General features: G+C 40.3%; 1 long non-coding RNA gene across 1 annotated transcript; it reads right to left on the bottom strand.

The window, feature by feature from the left end:
* Positions 1-5,203: 5,203 nt before the first annotated feature.
* LOC134498525 (uncharacterized) lies at positions 5,204-21,812 on the bottom strand. The gene is made up of 4 exons (XR_010068049.1): positions 21,267-21,812; positions 18,205-18,304; positions 16,634-16,856; positions 5,204-5,787 (listed from the first exon to the last, which is right to left on the bottom strand). It is a non-coding gene; the product is annotated as an uncharacterized LOC134498525 (long non-coding RNA).
* Positions 21,813-23,077: the final 1,265 nt, after the last annotated feature.

Raw genomic sequence — 23,077 nt, 5'->3', positions numbered from 1 at the left:
TCAGTCCTGCAGCTAGCAGAAAACTATACTGATACAGATTTTACTGCCTCCACTGCCAATGTCAATCCTCCCATAGGAAGTATGCGGTCAGATGGTGGTTTCCTTATTTACTATGTGCAGAAAAACTTAAGGAAAGGGATGGTTTTGTTTTTTTCCCCTCCTCTCCTACCAAATGCCAGCAGCTGGCAGGAAAACATCCACCAATCTATCTCCTTAACTGGGTTGGGGCTGGGGAAGATGTGAGTTTTGACAGATAACTAGACTACCAAGTTTAGTCATCTGTCAAGTTATCACTCCAGACTTTTCACCTGGCAGCTGGGAGAGGTGGCAAGAGAAGGCAGGGGGAAGGCATGGATCAGCTCTGTAGGAACAGAGATCAGACAGATAAAAAGCTGGTTCTGTCCACTTCATCCGACTTTTCTCGCAGCCCGGGGATCAAAGCCCAAAATGTAGCTGACAGGTATGGAGAAAGGCTGAGCAGTGAACTTGCTCACTGAACCCCACCCACCCACCTACCCACGCAGCACCTGTCAGCTGCTTTTCAAGTTACTTTTAAACATGGGTTAAATGCTACGAAAGAGTGCTGAATGTATGCTAAGGCTCCTTCTAACAGTGGTAGTTAGAAGTTGTTGTTGTTGTTTTGGCTCTTTAATCATGTCCAATTCTCAGTGACTGCCTGGACTAGTCCCTGCAGTTTTCTTGGCAAGATTTCAGAAGTGGTTTGCCTTTGCCTCCTTCCTAGGGTTGAGAGTGAGTCACTGGCCCAAGGTCACCCAGCTGGCTTTATGCCCAAGGCAGGAGTAGAACTCATAGTCTTCCAGTTTCTAGCCTGATGCCTTAACTACTCCACCAAACATAGTGCAAAGGTAGCTCTCCCTCCTACTTTACCACGTATCTTCCCCATCCACCTGTTAGCTGTAAGTCACTTATTTTTAGCCACAGGTTTGACAGTCTGAAAGAGCAGTAAACATGTGTTTGAAAGCAGCCCAAATAACCACTGATAAGCATAGTCACACAGCCCTCTGTGCTGTTGTTATGTGGGCAGGACCAGGTGTCTCAGCTGGAGATCAACTAAATTACCTGGCAGGTACAAAAAAGACCTTGTCTGAAAGATCTAGATTCTCCCACTGCCCAAAGCAGAATGCCCTTGAGAGGACAGTGCCGTGGGATTGGAAGGGCGTGAGGTCAACGCACTTGACCATTCAGATGCTAACTGAATGGTCAAGTGTGTTAGATTTTAACCATGGCAAAACTGCCACAACTGGTTGCCTGCTTACGGGGTAAAACGCTACTCTAAAAAACATAAGAGCTAAGGATAACACAAGGTTGTTCCCTGTGGTATGGACTGCGGATGGGAAGAAGGTGACATCATGAAAATTGCCTGGGGAGGAAAAGGAGGTTGCCAGGACATCAGGGAGTAAGTGTAAGTCAGAAAACGTTGGGGCAGGCCAGTACAAACATGCAAGCAGAGCTGGTTATGGAGAATTCAGAACAAATGCTGAGACTAATTGAGAAATTTCAGGGAAGCAGCAGTGGTGGAAATAAACAGAATTTGGAAGGAATGTTTGCAGTGGTTCTTTTTAATATCCTTCCTTGGCCCCACTTCCTCCACATAACCCCACCGAGTGAGCAGGAAGCATTTTCAACAGGCAAGTAAAGGCATCGTTAAAGTCTCCAGTGTGCTTTGTTTCACAGACACTCCATGAGAGCTGCTTTTAGATGTTTATATTTTATTCAGAAAGCTTAATTGGGAGGTTTTTACAGCTCCTGATTAAACTGTGTACAACAATAGGAAAAGTTTAAAAGGGCTGGCAAATTGTTGCTGGCAAAAGTTGTTCAAGCAGCCAACTGTGCAAACAAAACGGATCACCATAAGAATGCGCACATATAGAAGATGAGATAATAAAGGTTTAATGTTCTTACATTTTGGTTACATATGACTCCTGTCTTTGCAAAAAAAAAAAGGGTGGGGGGAAGAGATGGTAAAAATGGTAAGAAAATTTAAGCGGGCTGTATGGGCTCAAAATGGAAAATGAATCTGCCCTCACATAAACTATCACTGAGTGGAAGCATTAGCAATGTTGTTATTCTTTGTTCTTGCACTACATTTTGTAAAAGTATATTTTGTACTTTAGTTGTAAGCTGCCTTGAGCATTCAAGTGAATAGAAAGGTGGGAGATGGGTCAATTTATTTGCCAATTCCTTCTCTTCTACTTGTATATTCGAGTGGACAGATATGTTCATTTGTTTGCATTTCTCCCTTTCCCAGTCTTAAATTTGAGACCTAACCTTTTCCATCAGTGAATCAGACTTTAAAAAGTATCTGCACAAGTAATTGTATTGTTACGAATTTTGTACTGTATATATTTCTCCTAATATGTACCGTATAATGGATTTCCAGTATTTTATTTTCAGTGATATTCATGTCTCTCTGTGTTGTGTTTAATTAGAGAACTACTTTGTAAATTCCATACCTATCCCCCATTGTGTATATAATATTGCAATTCTATTTAGTGTGCAAGCCCTCAAATGCTTCAGTTTTATTATTGCACTAACCACATTTATTTTTTAAGCAGCCAAGATCTGACCACCTACCTCTACCTGGATAATCTAGAATTACCAGCCCTAATTAATTCTGGCTCAGGCTGCATGGCTTTTGTGGACATTGGAGGCAATATGAATCCACTGTAGAGTTTGGAACATATGAAGCCAAATACATAACTATACTTGCATGTTAGTAATATTAGTTGAGGGTATCTATTAAAGATATTTACTCACTGTAAACCCAGATCAAATGGCTTATGGTATTGATTTGCCTAAACCAAAAGTGTGTTTAAGCAGAGAGGTAGAAAAGCAAGCAAGCAACTGTCTAATTAACTAACAGGAGAATAAGTTAGTGCAGCTCTAACAAATTCTTGCAAATAAGCCTTAGGTAACTGTACCTCTTACTCCATAAAACTTGCTTTCTAGGATAAAAAAAAATCTGCTTTGACTTTTAGAAATGCTTAGGAATGTATGGCTACCATTTAAATATGCAAATTCTGCTACTTGGAATAACAACAACAACAACTATACTCGGTAGCAAGTTTGTTTATTTATTTATTTGTTGCATTTATATGGCCACCCATCTGACACAAGGCAATTCTGGGCGGTGTACAATAATGAGATAAAAACAGTGAATAAATAAAAACAATCTTTATAAAAAAGATAAAATGAGTATTAAAAGAATATTATCACAAAATTATAAAATATACCAACCCTGTGGAGAGAGCTAGAATGTCAGTCATAGCAGAGCCATCTAAGAATGTTAAACAGTAATGTTAATGTTAAACAGTAGAATGGCAAATGCATGTGTAAGCGTTAGCCCACATAATAATGTGACAGACCTAACAATTTTACCTAAGCCTACCATACCCAGGCTGCAAAAACCCTTGAGATGGCAGCAAAGAGATACCGAAAACTGGCCATCTAGAGTTTTGCAGCCCAGAAATGGTAGCCAAAATTTTATTCCTTGCTAAATTATGTCTGGCTCCATCCACCCCTTATCATCAACATGCTAATTTTGTCATATGAAATAGTTCTGGATACCCAATGTTAATACACAGGATTCCTTGCTCCCTGGCTAGTAGTTTGTTAACTGAAATAAGATTAGTCATGATTTAATGACCAATTAGTTCAATTAGATTAAATTCTTACATTCAATTTAGCTATATTCATCTATATGAGAGCATGCCCCAATTTACTTTGGAGTATTCATGTGTAGCATTGCTATGTTAATCTCAGTTTGATTATGTGCTTTTACTCAATAGAATTTGTCCTCCAGTAATCATAGATAGATGGAAAAGAGGCTTTTAAAACAAATTCAAATACATAGAATTCATAATAGTTTGATAATGCCACTAATTTGTGTTCTATGTTTAGTTGATGGTTTGGCTAGGATGGCTGAGATATTGGTGTGGTAAAAAGGTATTGACTTTGGGCTGGCTTTCCATTAGACACTAGATGGGCGCAAGCCAGAGGCCTATAAAAGCTATAAAAATAATGTAAAGATGCCCTCAAGTCTAGCTCAAGTCTTGGTGACCTTATCCATGTCAGACAAGAGCCTCAAAGTCTATAGAAGAAAGTTGTAAAATTTCAGTTGCCATTACTTTATATAGGAAACAACTCCCTTAACTTTAGGGTCCTATTAATATGCAATTCATTTTTTCCCCAAAGTATTTTTTATGCTGCTTCGTTTTAGGTATCTTTTGTGTATTAACCAGTCACTGACAATAGATAGATAGTTAGACAGACAGACAGACAGACAGAGACAGACAGATATGTATAATACATACTTGCTCAGCACCTTAGTATTTAGACATAAGCATTATGACTCGACAGCAACTAACAACAACATTTTAGTCTTTTATTGCCAAGTAATCCTATAATACTATTAATTAGTTTTAACATTTACATTTCTTTGTATCTTATTATCTGCACTCATAGGATCACAGTGGTTTCACTTGTTTCTATTGATTTTAGAAAACACCCATGCTTTTTCATCTGTTCTTTGTAACAACATATAATAATTATTGCGGAAAATGTTGGTCACTGACCATAATGTTAATTAACTAATCTTAAAATAAAAAAAATCATTTAGGTTTATCAGAAGCTCATTGTCAACCTCCTATTTCATTTACACTTCTGCCTATGTTTATATATGTAAGAGTAACTGTTATAGAAAAGGTGAACAATAATAAAACAGCTGTCCCTGTCTCCTGCTCCATAGGGCATCTGTATTTTTGCTCTGCAAAGTGCACCACAAATGGTGATGCCAATTAGAAAAACCTGATAGGGACAAAAGGTTAAAACCCTTTCCTCATGGAATGGGGGTGGGGGAAGGTTTATATCATTATGCCTGCTCTTTTATAAATGTAGAATATCCAGCCACAATTTTCCCCCCGTGTTCTTTCACAGTAGCATAATCAACATTCCATTAAATTCAGCAGGCTTTGACTTGTTTTGTGTGCTACCCGGCTTTGTTGAAATATGAATAAGCTTAAACATAATTACTAAGCAAGAAACAAACCACAATTTATAACTCCCCAAAAGTTGAGGAGTCAATTAGAAAGCAACATTCCCACTGTACTAACCTGTGACAATATATATTTACTGGAAGTAATTGTGTCTTGAGATGATAAAGTGCACTATTTTTGGAGGCAGCTTAAAATAAAACTGTTTAATTAGTAACCATTATCTTGTGAATAAAAGATTCATTGGTACCAAGTCTTTACATCAAACTAAAGAATGCCTTTGATCCCTACTGGGACTCCAAATGTAAAGTTTAAAATGGAAATTAATGTACTTGGTTCATTCATAAGACTCCACAATCTTAGTGTTAGGTTAGGTGGTTTTCCTATTTTTATTATGGCATTCTTATTTTTCAGGTATGACTAAGTTCTGATGTGCTTCCTTGCACAATTGTTCAGTAAGTTTTAATATGGTAAAATTCATAGTAGCTATTTACTTTGAAGAGACCAAGAGAGTATCTCCCAAATTACATGCCCTGGGAATTCTCTGCTTTCCTGAAGGTATATGTGTTCTTCCCCAAAAGTACTGTACAAGATCAGGAATCTTCCCTGGCATGAGATGGGGATAAAGGCTAATAGAAGGTGGGAGATCAATCAAAACTGGATAGATGTCCTAGGATAAATATATTTGAGAAAGTTCATCATTGGGAAGTTTTTGCTTCTTTGTCACAACATTTTATATTATGTACATTCTCCATATCCTTCCAAAGCTTCTTAACTCACTGAAAAGGGTTGGAGGGCAAGGGCCAGTAGGCACAAGAAGGAGAAAATTAGAATAATTTATTCTTCTGTGGATTTAATATACAATGATCAGATATATACATCCTACTAGTGAGTTATTTCTATAGCATATTGTGCATCAATCATATAATTTACATTGATCAGAAATAATATTGTATGTAAAGTTGTACAAGAATTATATGGGCAAGTTATCCTGATTACTCAGATATGCATCCCAGTGTCATGTTCTCATTCTAATGTATGGTTAACATTGTAACGTTTCACATGTCATTCTCTGTTCCGTGTTCTTTTACCCGGGGTTTTTCCATTCTTTCGCCCTCTCTTGTTTTGAGGGCTTGGAATGCATGTTTGGGTTTGCGCTCCTGTTCAAGGTTACTTTCCCAGGCGCGTCTAACGGCTTCCAGCACCTGGGAGGGGGAGCGTCCTGACGGGCGACGGGGCGGGACCTGCTCACAAGCAAGGCTTTTAAGTTTGTATTTGGCGCGCTTTTGCTCATTCTCAGCTTTCTCTGTATTTGCATACTATTCCTTTAATAAATCAGTTATCTTTAAGCCCGAGCTTGTGAGACTGAGTATTTGGGTTTAGGCAATCGTTACATAAAGCTGAGAATCATTTTTTTTCATTTTCCGCTGGCCCCATCCAATCCTTGGATAAGAGGGAACGCTAGCGATGACAGAACCTCAACTTCGCATAAGTGAGGGAGGCGAAGAAGAGCGGGAGGTGGCCAAAAGCCGGCCAGCGCTAACCTCGAGAGCGCAAAGAGCAGCACGTCGGGAGTTGCGAGATACCCAATTGGACGAGCTGCTAACATCCATACAGGAGAGTCTTAGGAGTGAACAGAGATCTGTTATGGAAAGAACCACGGGGAGGGGGTCTCCCCAATTGGCCTGGGAGCACGAAGTCCCCTTGTCACCAAAGGTGGTGATAACCAACCAACCCCAGGAGGAGCCGGTCACTCCGGCCCGTATGAGGGCATTGGAAGATAAAATGGATTTAATAGTGACGATCCTCAAGGATCTACCCAGAGAGGATCAGCCCAGAGAGGCAGAGCCCACCCCGGAGGATTGGGAGGAAGAGCCGTCACAGTACCCCAGGCACAGCACCCTGTCGACCCGGGGGAGAAGTAAGACTCGATCAGCCCATCAAAGGGGAGAGCGAGAGGCAAGACCTCCTAGGGATCGACCACCTGTGGGGGCTCGGCGTACGCTGTCATTCGCGGCACCGCCACAGCCAGCTGAGCCGGCAAGAACCTTCCCACCATTTGGAGTGAAGTTTGATGGGGATCCCGCAACGCTCTCCTTCTTTATTACGAATGCCAAGCATTATATAGAAGATTGGGGTCGGAACTTTCAGTCTGAACACGGCAAGGTCAATTTCATTGCCAACAAGCTGAGAGGAAGGGCAGCAGATTGGTATGTGCAACTATGCCAAGCTGAGGCAACTGAGTTAGAGGACTTTGATGAATTTTTGTGGGCACTCAAGGAGCATTTCGAAGACCCCCTAGCTCAAGAAACGGCCAAAAATGACCTGCGCAAACTCTACCAAGGGTCCCTCTCAGTTGCTAAATATGCGTTGGAGTTTAAAGCTTTAGCAGGAAAAGTGGAAGACTGGTCTGAGCCAACAATCATCGAATTGTTCAAGCAGGGGCTAGAACCCGAAATCCTTCGATGGGCGCTAGGCAGAGACGATCCCAAAACGCTATATGGGTGGATTCAGTTGGCGGGAAGCGCAGAAAATGCCCTACGAACCTATGCCCATACCAAGGAGCTTCGACAAACACGTCTCGCTAGAGGGGCGCGCACATCTGGACTTGCCAGCCGCCCCAAACCAAAAACCTGGGAAGAAGAGAGGGAGCAACGGTTCTCCAAGGGTCAGTGCCTCAGATGTGGGAAAGAAGGACATCGAGCCACTTCGTGCCCAAGACGCCGTCCAGAGGAACGACAGACGAAACCCGCGGTAAAGACGCCTGCTCCTGCTCCACCGCGAAAACTGAAGGCAGCCCTCGCGGAACTGGACCCCCCAGACCTTCCCTTCGGTGAAGAGGAGGAAGAGTTGCAATTCGAGCAGCCGGCGGGAAAAGCCTACCACCTGCCCTGAAGGGCGCCCTAGGGCAGGTGGAAGAAACCGGGCGTAACCATGATTCGGTGAGTGGAAACTTCCCCACACTGACTGTTAAAGTTAAACTAAGCTCAAAAACCAAAACGGTGGAAGTGTGGGCCATGCTAGACTCGGGTTGCTCCCGTTCCCTGATGCACCCTGATGTCGTAGCGGCTCTGGAACTGCCCACGTTCCCTTTGCCAAGACCCATGATTTTCACCCAATTGGATGGAACTATGGCGGGAGGGAAAGCAGTCAATCTTTCCACGGGACTGGTCGCCTTGCAGATGGGCTCCCATCAGGAAAAGCTGCCATTTGTGGTAGCTCCAGTGGGGGGTCCTCTGGTAATCTTGGGGATGCCTTGGTTTGTGAAGCAAAACCCTTTTATCAACTGGCTGCATAGAACTGTGACGTTTGCAGATGGATTTTACAAAGTACCCGAAAAGGACCTACTGGAGGACATGGAGGGTGGTGGGGTAGCGTATACCACTGTGCAAACGCTTCAACCTCTTGAGGGGCTACCCAATCAGTACCAAGATTTTGCTGAAGTATTTGGGGAAAAGGAAGCAGATCGCTTGCCACCCCACCGAAAAACGGACTGTGCCATTGAGTTTTTACCAAATGTAAAATTGCCTCACCCAAAAATATACCCCATGTCTCCCAAAGAGCTTACCACGCTAAGGGAGTTCATTGACAAAAATCTAGCTAGAGGTTTCATTGAGCCGGCAAATTCCCCGGTAGGAGCGCCTGTCCTCTTCAGGCCAAAAAAGGATGGGTCATTAAGGCTTTGTACCGATTTCCGCGGGCTCAATGCGGTCTCAATATTAAATAAATATCCTTTGCCCCTGATCAAAGATATGTTATCACATCTGGCCAGAGGCAAAATCTTTTCAAAACTGGATTTGAGAGAAGCCTACTTTCGCATTCGCATAAGGGAAGGGGATGAGTGGAAGACAGCGTTCAACTGTCCTCTTGGGGCTTTCCAATATAAAGTCTTACCATTCGGGTTATCTGGGGCACCTGGGGTTTTTATGCAACTAATCAATGAGGTCTTGCATGACCACCTATTTAAAGGGGTACTGGTATATTTGGATGATGTATTGATTTATACTGAAACCATGTCAGAACATATCCACCTGGTGCGTCAGGTACTAGCTAAATTGCAAAAAGCACAGCTGTATGCAAAACTGTCAAAATGTACCTTTCATCAGTCGCAAATTGATTACCTAGGGTACCGGATTTCAGCTCAGGGCATTGAAATGGACCCTGCAAAAGTAGAAGCCATCGTGGCATGGGAACCTCCCCGTACCAGGAGACAATTACAGAGTTTCCTTGGATTCTCTAATTTCTATCGAACATTCGCCCAAAATTTTGCGGAAATCGCCCTCCCCCTTACTGAACTGTTAAAAACTAAAGGACAGGGGGATACGCGACGTTCAAAGAACCCAGGCGCGCTCCTTAAATGGACTCCCGCCTGTCAGCAAGCGTTTGAAGCGCTGAAACAAATCTTTACCACAGAACCGATTTTACAGCATCCAAACCCCTCTAAACCCTTCGTGGTACAAGTCGATGCTTCTGATTTTTCCATAGGCGCAATTCTATTACAAGCTGACCAATCTGGCGCTTTAAAACCCTGTGCCTACCTCTCTCGCAAATTCACGGAAACAGAGAGAAGATGGCATGTTTGGGAAAAGGAGGCTTTTGCTGTAAAAACAGCGTTAGAGACGTGGCGACACCTATTGGAAGGCACTTCAAACCCTTTTGAAGTCTGGACTGACCATAAAAATCTGGAAGCTTTAAGCACCAGTCGAAAACTCAGTCCCAAACAGCTGCGCTGGGCTGAGTTTTTCAACCGCTTTGACTTCACCCTTAAATTTATACCAGGCAGGAAAAATTTCTTAGCTGATGCACTCTCGCGCAGACCCCAAGATGCTGGCCCAGGGCCAACGGTCCAAGGCACCGTCTGGACCGACAAACAATTAGGTTTGGCAGCGGTGACTCGCAGCCAGACCCGAGCGCAATCAACTCCGCCTCCAGCCGCTCCGCCTTCCAGCCGCCCGCCTCCCTTGTCAATTCCCTCCGATTTGCAACAACAGTTGCTCTCCCACCTTAAAACAGATACTTGGTTGCAAGCCAATAGACACATTTTAACTTTCACCGATGATCTTGCCTGGCGCAACGATCGTCTCTATGTACCCGAATCAATGCGAAAAACCATACTCCAGCGCTGCCACGATGACAAGCTAGCTGGGCATTTCGGCTACGTGAAAACTTTGCACCTCGTTCGCCGCCAATTCTGGTGGCCAACTTTACTCAAAGACTTGAAGGAATATGTCACTGCGTGCCCTGTATGTGCGGCGATAAAGCGCAAACCGGGCAAACCCCAAGGTCTCCTTCAACCTGTGGCCACTCCATCTGTCCCTTGGCAGGATATCTCCATGGATTTTATCGTTGATCTACCCCCTAGTCAACGCAAAACTGTCATTTGGGTCGTCAAAGACTTTTTCTCCAAACAAGCCCACTTTATCCCATGCGCTTCTATCCCCACCGCACAACAGCTGGCACGCCTCTTCCTCATCCACGTGTACCGCCTCCACGGTATCCCCGCCCGTTTGGTGAGTGACAGAGGCACACAATTTACGTCACAATTTTGGCGGGCATTTTTGAAACTTTTGGGTACAAAACAATCGCTTTCTACCGCCTGGCATCCGGAAACGGACGGATCTACAGAGGCGGTTAATTCTACATTGGAACAATACCTCAGAGCTTTTGTTAACTACCAGCAAGACAACTGGGTCGACTTACTCCCATTTGCTGAGGTCGCTTACAACAATTCCATTCATCAAACCACTGGTCAAGTTCCCTTTAAAACAGTTTTTGGACGTGAATTCGTTCCGATTCCTGAACTTCCTCATCCTCAACCGCTCCCAGCCACCCTCGCTGGCTGGGCAGACTCTCTCAAAGACTCATGGTCTAATATTCTACTCGCTCTCCACCATGCCCAGGCTACCTACAAACGCCATGCCGATGCAAAGCGTTCCCCGGAACCATCTTTTGCGGTCGGAGATAAAGTCTACTTGTCAACTAAGTTTATCAAGTCCCCACAACCCTCTAAAAAACTTGGTCCTAAATTTGTCGGCCCTTTTCCAATTGTTGCTCAACTCAACCCTGTTACGTTTAAACTTGATTTACCTCACAACCTTAAACGTTTGCATCCTGTTTTCCATTGTAGTTTACTCAAACCCTGCCTGTCGTCGGACCGTTGGCATCCGCAACCCATTCCTCCACCTCCCCTCATGATTGACAACCAGCAACACTTCGAGGTGGCATCTATCCTTGATTCCAGACGCCACCGCTCCACTCTACAATACCTCATCCGCTGGAAACATTTCCCTCATCCTGAATGGGTTGCTGCTCCAGACGTGCATTCTCCTCGTCTCGTAGCCCAATTTCACTCTGCCTATCCTGACAAACCGGCTCCCTAATTTCTTTTGGGGGGGCAATATGTCATGTTCTCATTCTAATGTATGGTTAACATTGTAACGTTTCACATGTCATTCTCTGTTCCGTGTTCTTTTACCCGGGGTTTTTCCATTCTTTCGCCCTCTCTTGTTTTGAGGGCTTGGAATGCATGTTTGGGTTTGCGCTCCTGTTCAAGGTTACTTTCCCAGGCGCGTCTAACGGCTTCCAGCACCTGGGAGGGGGAGCGTCCTGACGGGCGACGGGGCGGGACCTGCTCACAAGCAAGGCTTTTAAGTTTGTATTTGGCGCGCTTTTGCTCATTCTCAGCTTTCTCTGTATTTGCATACTATTCCTTTAATAAATCAGTTATCTTTAAGCCCGAGCTTGTGAGACTGAGTATTTGGGTTTAGGCAATCGTTACACCCAGCTTCAATCATAACTAAAGTAAGAAGCAAGTGAAGATGTCATCTACATGCTTGCTTCTGAACCCACTGGAAAAATCTTTTTCCCAAACACTACATTAGTTTTGTTTGTTTGTTTGTTTGTGATTTTGAGTCAGTCCCTGCAGTTTTCTTGGCAAGATTTCAAAGTGGTTTGCCACTGCCTTCTTCCCAGGGCTGAGAGAGAGTCACTGGCCCAAGCTCACCCAGTTGGCTTCATGCCTAAGGTGGGACTAGAATTCATTTGTTTGCAGCTAAAGCCTGAGCACAACTGCTATACAGGGGTCAGTTGGGACCATATAACAACATGATTGCCTTAGAAAGAATCCAAACAAAATTTCTAAGAAATATCTTCCAGGTTACCCACTGTGTTCCAAATACTTTACTTCAATGGGAAGCAGGAGTCAGTAAACATGAATCTAATCTCTGGATAAATATCCTTACCTAGTGGTTAAAATTATATCACAACCCCAGTGGACTGACCCATCTAATATTGGCAGATAATTTCAAATCTTCCTGGGAAATAGCTGTTCAAAAGAGACTGAGCCTCTATGGTTTCTCCAGTGATGCCATCTTAGCCTTCAAGTCAGGCCAAGCTAGATCAATAGTAAGGCAAAGGATCTTAGACACAGATGGCCAAACAGAAATTGCTGCTTTTTCTCATAGTACAGTGTATTTGTCAATAACCGAAATCCTAGTGTCCAAACCAGCTTCGTATTTATATTGTTACGGTTCCCAAATTTAGGAGAGCCCTATCTCTAGCCCTAATTAATGCCCTCCCCACATCTGCTTTGGACGGGATATATAGGAAATCCCATATGAAACCTGATATTGCCCGTGACACGGGTGCCATAGAAACCACGGCCTACATCCTTTTGTATTGTCAGTTTTACAGGGACATTCGGCACCAGTTGATTACCCCCCCCCCTTTATTTAAATTCCTGGGGCACTCTGATAATTTTTACTTACATTATCTGTTAAACAACCAAGATAAATGTATTCCTTTGAAAGTAGCAAAATTCTGCTACCTTATGTGTAAGCTTTGCCCATAAATGGTTGCCAACAGTTATAGATATTAGGGGATAATTTTGCTTGTTTTATAGAATGTATTTTATTGGTCAATGACCGAAATATGTCTACAACTCACGGACTCCTGGTTTCTAGCCTGATGCCTTAACTACCACACCAAACTGGTTCTTACACTGCTACATTAGCTAAGTAAAATAAACTGTTCTAGGAGAGATCATCATCAGAAAAAGGGAGGCAAAGAGATTTCTCAAGGTAGTATTGGTTTTTTTTAAGTGGAAAGAATGCTATTTATCTCCATAGAAATGCCTCTTTCTTGGATGGTCAAAACAATGGACTACTATTTTAAGCAATTTAAATAGGAAGTGCCTTAATGCTGTATCAGGTTATTTATCCCTAGAGCCAAGTATGGTTTACTCTGTTTGGCAGCTGCTTCCCAGGATATTGCAGCTCATTAAATGTGGTCTACCAGAGCAATTTTGGTATGGGACATTCTTTTGCTTTCTGTTCATCTTGTCTTGTCTCTCCCCTCAACCCCTTCAACTTAGGGTTTCTTGCTTTGCATAGGAGGTAGGGGAATTTGGGTGTGATCCTAAATATGGAAGTCCATATATCATTGAAATGCTTCTATTTGTCTGATCACATCCTGCTAGTATATCTGTGTCAGATCTCAGTTCTTTCAGTCCCCATTTTAATTCTCCTAATTTTCACTTTCCAAAATACATAAATCCTCTACTGTGTGCTACTCATGTAGTACTATTCCAGATGAGTGGGTAGAGTGTGTGTTTAGTGTTACATTGTTTATAGAACAGACAGACAGAATTCTGTATTGTATTATAGTGATAATGCACACATATATCAGTTTGTTTAAGCTTGTTGCATACATACATAACTATCACACAATAGTTTCTTTTTGGGGTAAACATCATTATACAACATGCAGGAAAGGTGTAAGAAATAGTAAGCCAAAGTAATTTGAAGGTATGAATTAAGAAAAGGAAACATAGTTAACATAGTTAATTTACACCAGCACTATCCATTACAACTCTATCTTCCTTTCTAGTCTTACAAACCATCCTTGCTTGAAACACATCCATACACTTCTTCATATATTTTCTTTTGTTCTTTAAACTTCTCATCTCTATTTTGGCAGATCTTGTCGATTTCATCCTTTTAAAAAATTAATCATAATTCATTTTCTCTATATGGACCATGTACTTTCCATACTAGCCACTCATTTTTGTACTTAACCCGTATTCATTTATAGTGCATTCTTGATCCTATCTCTTTTTTGTTTACATTTCTTAAGTAGCCAAGTCCCACTTTTATGAATATGCTTTTATCTTGGCATGCCCACCTCTAACTTATAGAGTGGGTAGAAGCATACTTACACACCAAGCCATTTTACTTATTTTCATTCCTCAGAACAGACCCACTATTTTCTATCAAACATTTACATTTCCTTAAATTTCTTCATTATTTTTTTCCATTTTTAGTAATCATACACACTATCAAAGTAAACAGACTCATCTCCTTGTTCAAATTTTTCACCAATAAAATACAATATGATTTGCAATTGTTCACACACCAACCTGGGTCTTTGATAGATTAATTTTCAGTTCATACAGTTTATCAGCTCCATACAATCTATCTAACATTTTTTAGAAATCTTTGTGGCTCTTAGCCAACAACAAAGCATCACCTGGATAAAAATAGCATTTGTTCATTCATGTCCCCAATCAACATACCTTTAACATTACCACAAGCACCCCTTATACAGTACATTTATCTACAAACACAATAAATAACCAAGGGGACATCACACATCCTTGTCTGTTGCCTGCTTAGCATTTAACCATTTGCTAAGCATTCCATTTATTCTTACACATGCTTACCACATTTATAGTCATGGAAAATATTCCATTATTCAGGTCTATTCTCCTTACCATGTGCTGTCACTAAATCAGCAAAAATATAATAAACATTCTTTCTTGGATTTCTACATCAATGATCTGGCCTGCACCCCACCCAAAAAGCCAAATTGTTCTTCCCAAATTTTCCTCAATGTCACCTTTCATGCCATTTCAATCAGAATTCTACAAAACACCTTCCCAGGCACATCTAAGGCAACCTTTTTGCAGTTTCCGTTGTTTCTTGCTATCTTTTCCACTGTATAGGGGAACAATAATGACTTTTCCCCAATTATTCCAGTTACACCACTTTAACATTCTCAGTATAATTTCCCAATTATTCTCAGTTACACCAGTTTAACATTACAACTACAGCCTTACCTTTTTCCAACACTCCCACAGTATTTATGACTTTTCATCATTTTTTTTCTCAAACACTAACATTAATATATATATATATATATATTGTACTTCTTGGTGTATTACTATTAGTCCCATACAACTCTTAGAAATTCCCACATTTTAGTTTCATCCCATTTTTAATTCCATTCACTCTGATGGAGATAGTAAGCTCCTACAGGAGACAGGGGTGGCAGTGGGCCTCCTGCAGACTGATTCTTTCAGGATGTCATGACTTGGAAGAACTCCACATCTGGATACTTGAAAGTTAAACAACAAACAACAGGCAATCCATTAGTTGGCCTTATATGGAAAGATTGGTATCAGTGTGCCACTCAACAGGCACAGGTGGGACCCCATATCTCAGGTTGTGTTGATCCTCAGTCTATTCTTTGAGGCCATTACCTTTACAAATGCTGGATGTTTCTCTTTGTGAAGTCTCTCAGCTTTATGCCAATATTTCAGTCTGTGGTGAGGCAGTTGAAGAATGTGTTATGGAAGTTTCTGTGGTACTCTTTAAGAAGAGGTGATACATATTGGCAAACATATGTGACCATGGCCTGAAGGGTAGCAACATCTCCATTCAGCAGTTTTAGGAATATAAACCTAACAGTAGGGCTTTTCCAAATGCATACTGGAGGTAGCAATATTAAGCCTGTGAATGGGAATTTATGTGCAAATGAAGGAATTGCTTCTTAATGATTCTATTTGCTTGCTAATTGTTCTATTGATTACCAGGCAAAGTCAATTATGCTTATTGCAGAAGAGCCCCACAAAGAAAGGCCTGGCAATTAATTTCCTTTTCACAATGGAGTTCAGGGATAACTTCAGGTAGAACTCCAGTTATATGGTAGAGATATACCCATTTACAGATAGCAGCCAATATGCCTATGAGGTTTCCTTGCTTTAATATGAATTTAAACAACTTGTTTATTTTCTTTTTGCTTTCTAATGTGGAGTATAACATCACCAGACCAGTAAATAGACAAACAATAATACAGCAAAGGAGGCATGTTAGAACCTGTCTTCCTGAAATACTTGTTTTCTATTTCTGCTATTGCATCATAAGACTCAACCAACTTGGATCTCTTACATATGTCGATCTAAGATTTTTGCCTTTTTCCCAAATGGTAGAGCACCCACAAAGTAACTCATCCAGTATATATTACTAATTTTTAGATAGAGGATGTATCAAGAGTCATGGCACCCATGTATATAAAAGGTTGATATGGATAGATTTGAACCTATATCTCTGATTCTGTGTTGTTCGTTAACAGTATTAAACAAAGGCAGAAAGACATTTTTTTGCTAGAGCATTTAGATGGACTAAGTGCTATACATAATTCAACATATAAATGCAGGCTTTGTCCCTAGGCTTCTTTCTCTCTCTCTCTCTCTCACACACACACACACTCACACTCACTCAAACACACAGAGCAAACTGAAGAGAAAAAGTAGAAGATGAAGAGATGAATTGTTTTGGTCCTACCTGAGAGCAGAGTGTTCCTTCTTTCTGTTTTTGCTGAAGAGAAAATTGTGCTATTACTAAGTGGCTCTTGATCCAATGGGCAGTTATGGAGTCAATTTGTCCTTTCCATTACAAGGAAGTTTTTCTCATTTGGGCACTTTTCTAACACCTTAATCATGTACTGTACCTTGTAAACAGATATCACATTGCTTTGCAACAGATGGAGGCACAGAAATCACATATTCTATGAAATATACATGAAAAAAATTGTGGGTGAGAAACCCTGCCTTGTACATTCATTCAAGAGAGTTGAATTAGGCTTTGATCCAGCTGAGTGTGATCCATGGAACTGAATCTAAACCTTTAATTTACTGAAATATTAAGGCAATTTAATTTTAAAACAAAGGTCAATAAGCTGAAAGAAAAATACTTTTTTAAGTTTAAAGAAAAGTGTCACATACAGTTCATGCTGATAAAACTGTGAGGCATAATCCAGAACATTTTTTATAGTATGCTGTAACAGATAAATGTTCTTTTTGAAACAAAATGCGGTAGATTCAGCAAACTTTGCTGCAAACCACTCCTTGGATCACTTTTAATTTGGGAGGAGAAAAATCCTGACATACAGTATTCCTTTAGAGCAGCAGCAGTAGCAATTACCACCACCACCACCACCTCCTCAATAAAAATAGAGATTTTGCTTCAAAAGGCAAATTATGAAAATTAAGTATGCTCTTGTATGGGTACACCACAGAAAAGGATTTTATACCTACTGTTTTAAATGGGCCAACCTGATGTAGTTACATTGGGAATATATCTGCCTTTACACTGTGAAATCTAAAAGTCTGCCCCCCCACCACCACCAAACTTTAATGTTTTATTCTGAAATATGGATGCCATAAACATTTGCAAAATGCCTTCTGATATTTTGAATGGAAATATTTAAATAAAAATAGCCATAGAACTTTTTTTTTGCCAGTGCAGGATGACCTAAAACTAAGGGGAATTCTTATACAAAAAAAAAAAAAAAAGTACTTCCACATACTGTGATATTGTCTTCCTTTCTGAAAGAAAAATCAAAGAAATACGAATATTGTCATATGCATCATGAACACAAAATATTAACTGGACCATGCATAAAATTCTGTGGAAGAAGTAGAGTGAGTACAGTATAAAAAGCCTTGCCTGGAAGCATGAAAAGTACTTAACCAAATCTCTCTTGTTGAGTGATGCAGCTATCAGAAATCCGTAAGCAGTTTCAAGATATGAAATAAAATCCCTTCATTCTCTCTTTTGTATAATTACAATTGTTCACCATTTATTAATGGCCACCATACAATTCTTCTTGCTCATTCATGTTAGTGCTTTCTTAATTAAGAAGAAATTATTTTCCAGGGAATATCCTTGCAATGTATTTTGCAATGCAATGCAAAAATGAAGACCAGTATTCAAAATATATGCCAAAGGAAGTTGGAACATTTTAATCAGATTGCCTGAATCCATCATGCTTCCCAAGTACTGTAAAATAAAAGTCAGAGGCATTGTCTGAGAAATTAAACCTCAGGAACTCAACCTAATTTGTGACTGCTTACATTAGGAGGGATTCTGTCTTCAAGGCGATTTGTAACAAGAACATCAACGTTTGAGTTGCCCTAAATAAAGCAGCAGAATTCTGACCTTTAGAGTCATGACCTATGGATGAGACAGAAGAGATAAGTGGGAAGTATGGCTCAAATATTCAGATTTCTTCAAACTGGTTTGTTAGACAAGTTTATAAACCTGCATGACCCAGCCTTCTCATAAGCAGACTACCATTCATCTAAAATACAAAATACAGATGCAGCTTCCTTTCTATAGTTTTCCCTAGAAAACCAATATAAAATAGGACATTGGCTTTAGACTGGAGAGACATGAATTCAAATCCCCATTAATCTGTTAATCTTGTTGAATAATTTATTCTGTTTAATATACCTTCAGTGATATGGGGCTGACATCCTGAACCCAACAGAAAAAGACTAGGATACCAGTATTTATAGTGGTTTCCTGACATACAGCTTTTTCTATAAAAGCTGTATGTATTTCCTCATTTAGAGTATTTCCTAATTTATACTTGTTTAAAAGGCAAACTTCACATAAATTCTTTAAAGTTTTGATTATGTTATCATATATCCTTTTTAGTTACACCTATTGATCAAGAGATTGAACATAATTGGGCTGATTTTAACTACTTTATCTTTCTGGTCCTGCCTGCTCTATATCTTCCTCCCAAAAGTACCCCAAAAGAACATTTTGCTCTCAAAACAACAACAACAACAACACCTGATGACTTCAATCCTTTTAGTGGACTTTATGGTAGCCAAATACTTGATTACCAAATGTTCTAAAATAATAATTAGATAAAGGTAATTTACATTGCTGTTATAAAGTTGCAAAGAAAATATTCCAACTAATTGGTCTTGACCAATGTAAATAATGCCTGTCCTTTTTATTTACATCTGGTTTCCCCCCTAAACTGCCTACTGGGTAGCATGGAAGTCAGAGCCTAGCAAAAAACTGAATCCCCATCTATCAGTATTAATCTCACACTTTACTGAGGCGCCATCCATTTATCTTTCAGACACAAATTAGAAATTCAAGAGTTTTAACAAATGAGCCTGCAAATGTAAACTTATTAGGCTATATATTTTTACTACACACTGTGCAGTGCCCTCCACTAAGCTGTCCCTTCAGAGAGTGTTTTTCTATTTTGTGTTATTGATGGCAGCTAACTAATCACATTTTTAATGTTGTCTTTGGGGAGGGTTGCTTGAGTGCATGGGCAAACTAAACTACCCAGAATAAATCTACCTTATTAAATGGTTGAAATTATGTGTCTTTTACGATAAAGAAACTCCCGAGCATTGTTACATTTGCTAACCTGCTTTTTCTCCCCCCAGAAATCAGAGACTTGGATTAATTAAAATAATACATCAAAACTGGGGATTGTACAGAACATGTCTGGGTATGTGAGAATAGACAAGAAAAATTGGTTAATTGGTCTCTTTATCCCTCCTCATATGCCATCTCCATTGTAACTGGCTAGCTTTTTAAGAAAAGTCTTAAAGCTCGCCAAACTAACATTCTGGCCAAAAGAATAAGGGGCCTAGGAGACTGTAACCTCTCACTCCCAAGAACATGGTATCAAATGGAAGACCAACCTGGCATCTTTCACTGAACAGGGGAAAAAGCCACTGCAGGGAGCCGGCTTTGCTCCTTCCTATGAGACAGAATATTAGCTCCTTTTGACAAATCACATTCTACAGCATGAAGCCCTCTCCCTTTTGAGAGGTCCCTCTGAGAAGGTTGCTTATGTTGTTGAGGTTACACAAGCCTGGAAATCTATGTCATGCAGGGGGTTGATTCCTCAGGGGACCAAGCCAGTTCCATAACAATGGACCAGAAGATTGTAACTTGAGGCTGCTCAGCTCCTGCTCTTCTGGGCTTGCACTGTGGATCGAACCTGAGCATAGTGCTGAAGCTTGTTTACCTTTTGGCATTGCTGGATTCAAATCCAGATCATCTACTCAAGACAGGGTCCATCAAATGTCTATTGGATTGCTTCTGACTCAAGGAAGAGATGCCTTTCCACATTTGAACCATACAATATAGTCCTTGTGGAACTGCACTACTAACTGCAGATGGAAGCTTGCACTACGAACTTAATCACCTATGAGAGAAAGGTGTATGTGTGAGGGAGGGAGGGATTTAGCATGCTATTTCAGCCTTTCTCAGTCTGGTGCCTTCACTATCCTGCCTTGAATTACTATCTAGGTTAATGAAAGATTCTACCCACTACCATAGCCTCCAAAACAGCCCTATAATCTTCCTCTTCACTGCGAGTGAGGCTCCCAGAAGTAACAGTTTGGGTTTTTATCCCCACCTTTCCTGTCCATAATCTTTATATACTCTCTAACATGCCAAAACAGAGAGACTGATAGAACTTGGAATTTTTCTGAAGGGTAATCACAGATAATTTTGAAGATGTATATTCTGTCTTTGAATAAATTATTCTGTGTGGTTAGCCAAGGGACAGATAATGCTAAACTGCATACACATATACACATTTGGGTTCACACATTGCACTTATACAGCTTGTTTTGGTTTAGTTTAGTCTACTGTGAATCCATGCATTATAATTTCAAATAATCAATAATTTCAAATAATCATTTATAGCTCATTACGATCATGAAGGCAGCCAACTGTGGCTTACTCAACAAACGATGATTAAACAAACTGCAGCTTATTGCAGTGTATGAGCCATGTTCATGTTGGAGTATTTTAGCAAAACTTGGAAAAAATGAACGTTGCCAAGTCAAACATTTATAAAAGGACACTTGTTATGAATACAATTTTTGCAGTTAGTTTCTTCAATATCCCTTCAAACAGGGTGCATAATAATAAAAAAATCTCTCTTCAGATAAATTAACTCACCGTGTAAGCCTAGATCATATTATATAAATCTTTGTGATAGCATCCACGTGTATGTGAACTAAATTAAATGTGTAAAGGTTTCGTGACTTCTTATCCAATTGGATTATAACCTTCATACTTTTGGTATCTGGTTTGTGCCACATTTTCCAGGACCCAAACTGAGTTTACGAGTTAGCACTATTACCTCCACAAAATGCCAGAGAAGATACAACACTCCTTCCTCTTTCACCTTTGGTAGTTTACTGTTTGTACAGTAACTGGGTCTCTTCCCTGTTTTTTGAGTAATCATGAGTATGTTCTTCACAATAAGGTTTTCTAGCAACCAGGTGGCTGTTCCTATGACAGCAGAGATTCCCATCAGATCTGCTGCCATCTGGAGAGTTGTAGGATGAGGAAAGAAAACCAGCCAGCTCAGCTGAGTCTGAAGAGTTATTAAGGAAGTTACTAAGATCCAGTGAGGCTTCCTGAAATGGGAGGTCTGACAGTTGTTGGAGTGCTAAGGTCTCAGAACCTCTAATGGGTATGTGATTGTCTGTAGAAGCCCCTCTTTTCAGAAAAAAATCTTTGAGTTAGGGTTAGTTCCTGACAGCACATCTGCTGTAGTTTAAGTTATTTGAATATGGATGCCTTTGAAATAAATAGGGCAAAATTGTCATGAGTTTTTAATTCCCATTTCAGTCAGTTAACTTAATCTAGATCGAGCCCTTAGAATTCAGTCTATGGTTGGCTAAAGACTTCTTATGCTGTAATTGATACTCAGCATGCCAGGTGGATTATGGATTCTTCTGAGCTCTAGTGTAAGCAAAACCAAGTGTCTTTTTGTATTCCAACCACCTCCCCCAATTTACAATACTCTTCACAATTTCAGTTTTCTGGAATTATCCAAACTTTAAGCATAACACACAGGATTACAGCAGGATGGACATGGCAAAGCTTTATTCTACAAGTGGAACACCAGCACAATGACACTCTGATGCATTCTGGTCAGTGACTGTAATAAAAATTCTATTCTATTCACACTGATGCATTATGAAAAATCTGAACAGGTGCTTCCAGATGCAGTCATATTTTGTAAACAGGGACCATAACTGTTTATTTGCCTGCTATGTAATTCAAAGCAAAAATGTGACATTACTATTTTTATCTGGTCAGCTGGACCAAGTTTTTCATTGGTATTAGCAATAGATTAACTAGGAGATATTTGCAAGCAAGCAAACAAGCAAAAACTTTAATGTAACTTGGTGGAACTTCAGGTTTTTAACCAGTGAATAGATTTCTAACAAAGAATCATGCATGTTTTGTAGCAATCAAGCTGCATGTGTGTGGAGGCTTTCCATTTCCATACACAGTCAGAGAGAGTAAGCATTGGGGAAGGAGAATATTTGCCCAAGTGGACAGGGGAAAATGAGAAAAATCCCAGCACAATGCACAGAGGTACTAATGGAAGCGAGAGAAAGGACTGTTGTTAATCAAATGTCAATAGTTGTCTAATAGGAGGATAAGAGGAAGCTGCATGTTTGAGACCTAAGGGAACTGAACAAAACAGTTGCTCACTAATATTTGTTCAAAAAATAAATAGATTGCTAGACTTGGTACATATCTTATGTCACTTCTGTACAAACACTGTCAGACAATTTCACAATCTGGGCAAGAAAAAAGATCCCATCTAAAGGTAAACCTGACTCATTAGCATTCAGAAACTCAATTCATTATAGGAATTAAAATCCTGCTATCTGAGCTGGAAAGTAGATGCACACACAACTTAAACAATATCATCACCTGTCTCTGAAAGACACAGTTAAGATTCTATAGATATAGGTATACCATCTCTATTTTAATTAAGTTCTGTCATTTAACTATGGGTTTTGGACTAATAGAAAAGAGACAAGTTTCTTCTAATATTGTTTATTCTCTACAGCAATGGTTCTTAAAAGTGTGGTCTAATCACCCCTGGGGGTCCTCAAGACCCTTTCAGGGGATCTGCAAAGTAAAATA

This window comes from Candoia aspera, chromosome 5, assembly GCF_035149785.1.
Source record: "Candoia aspera isolate rCanAsp1 chromosome 5, rCanAsp1.hap2, whole genome shotgun sequence".
NCBI classification, from domain to species: domain Eukaryota; kingdom Metazoa; phylum Chordata; class Lepidosauria; order Squamata; family Boidae; genus Candoia; species Candoia aspera.
This window is presented reverse-complemented; position numbering and strand designations above follow the sequence as displayed.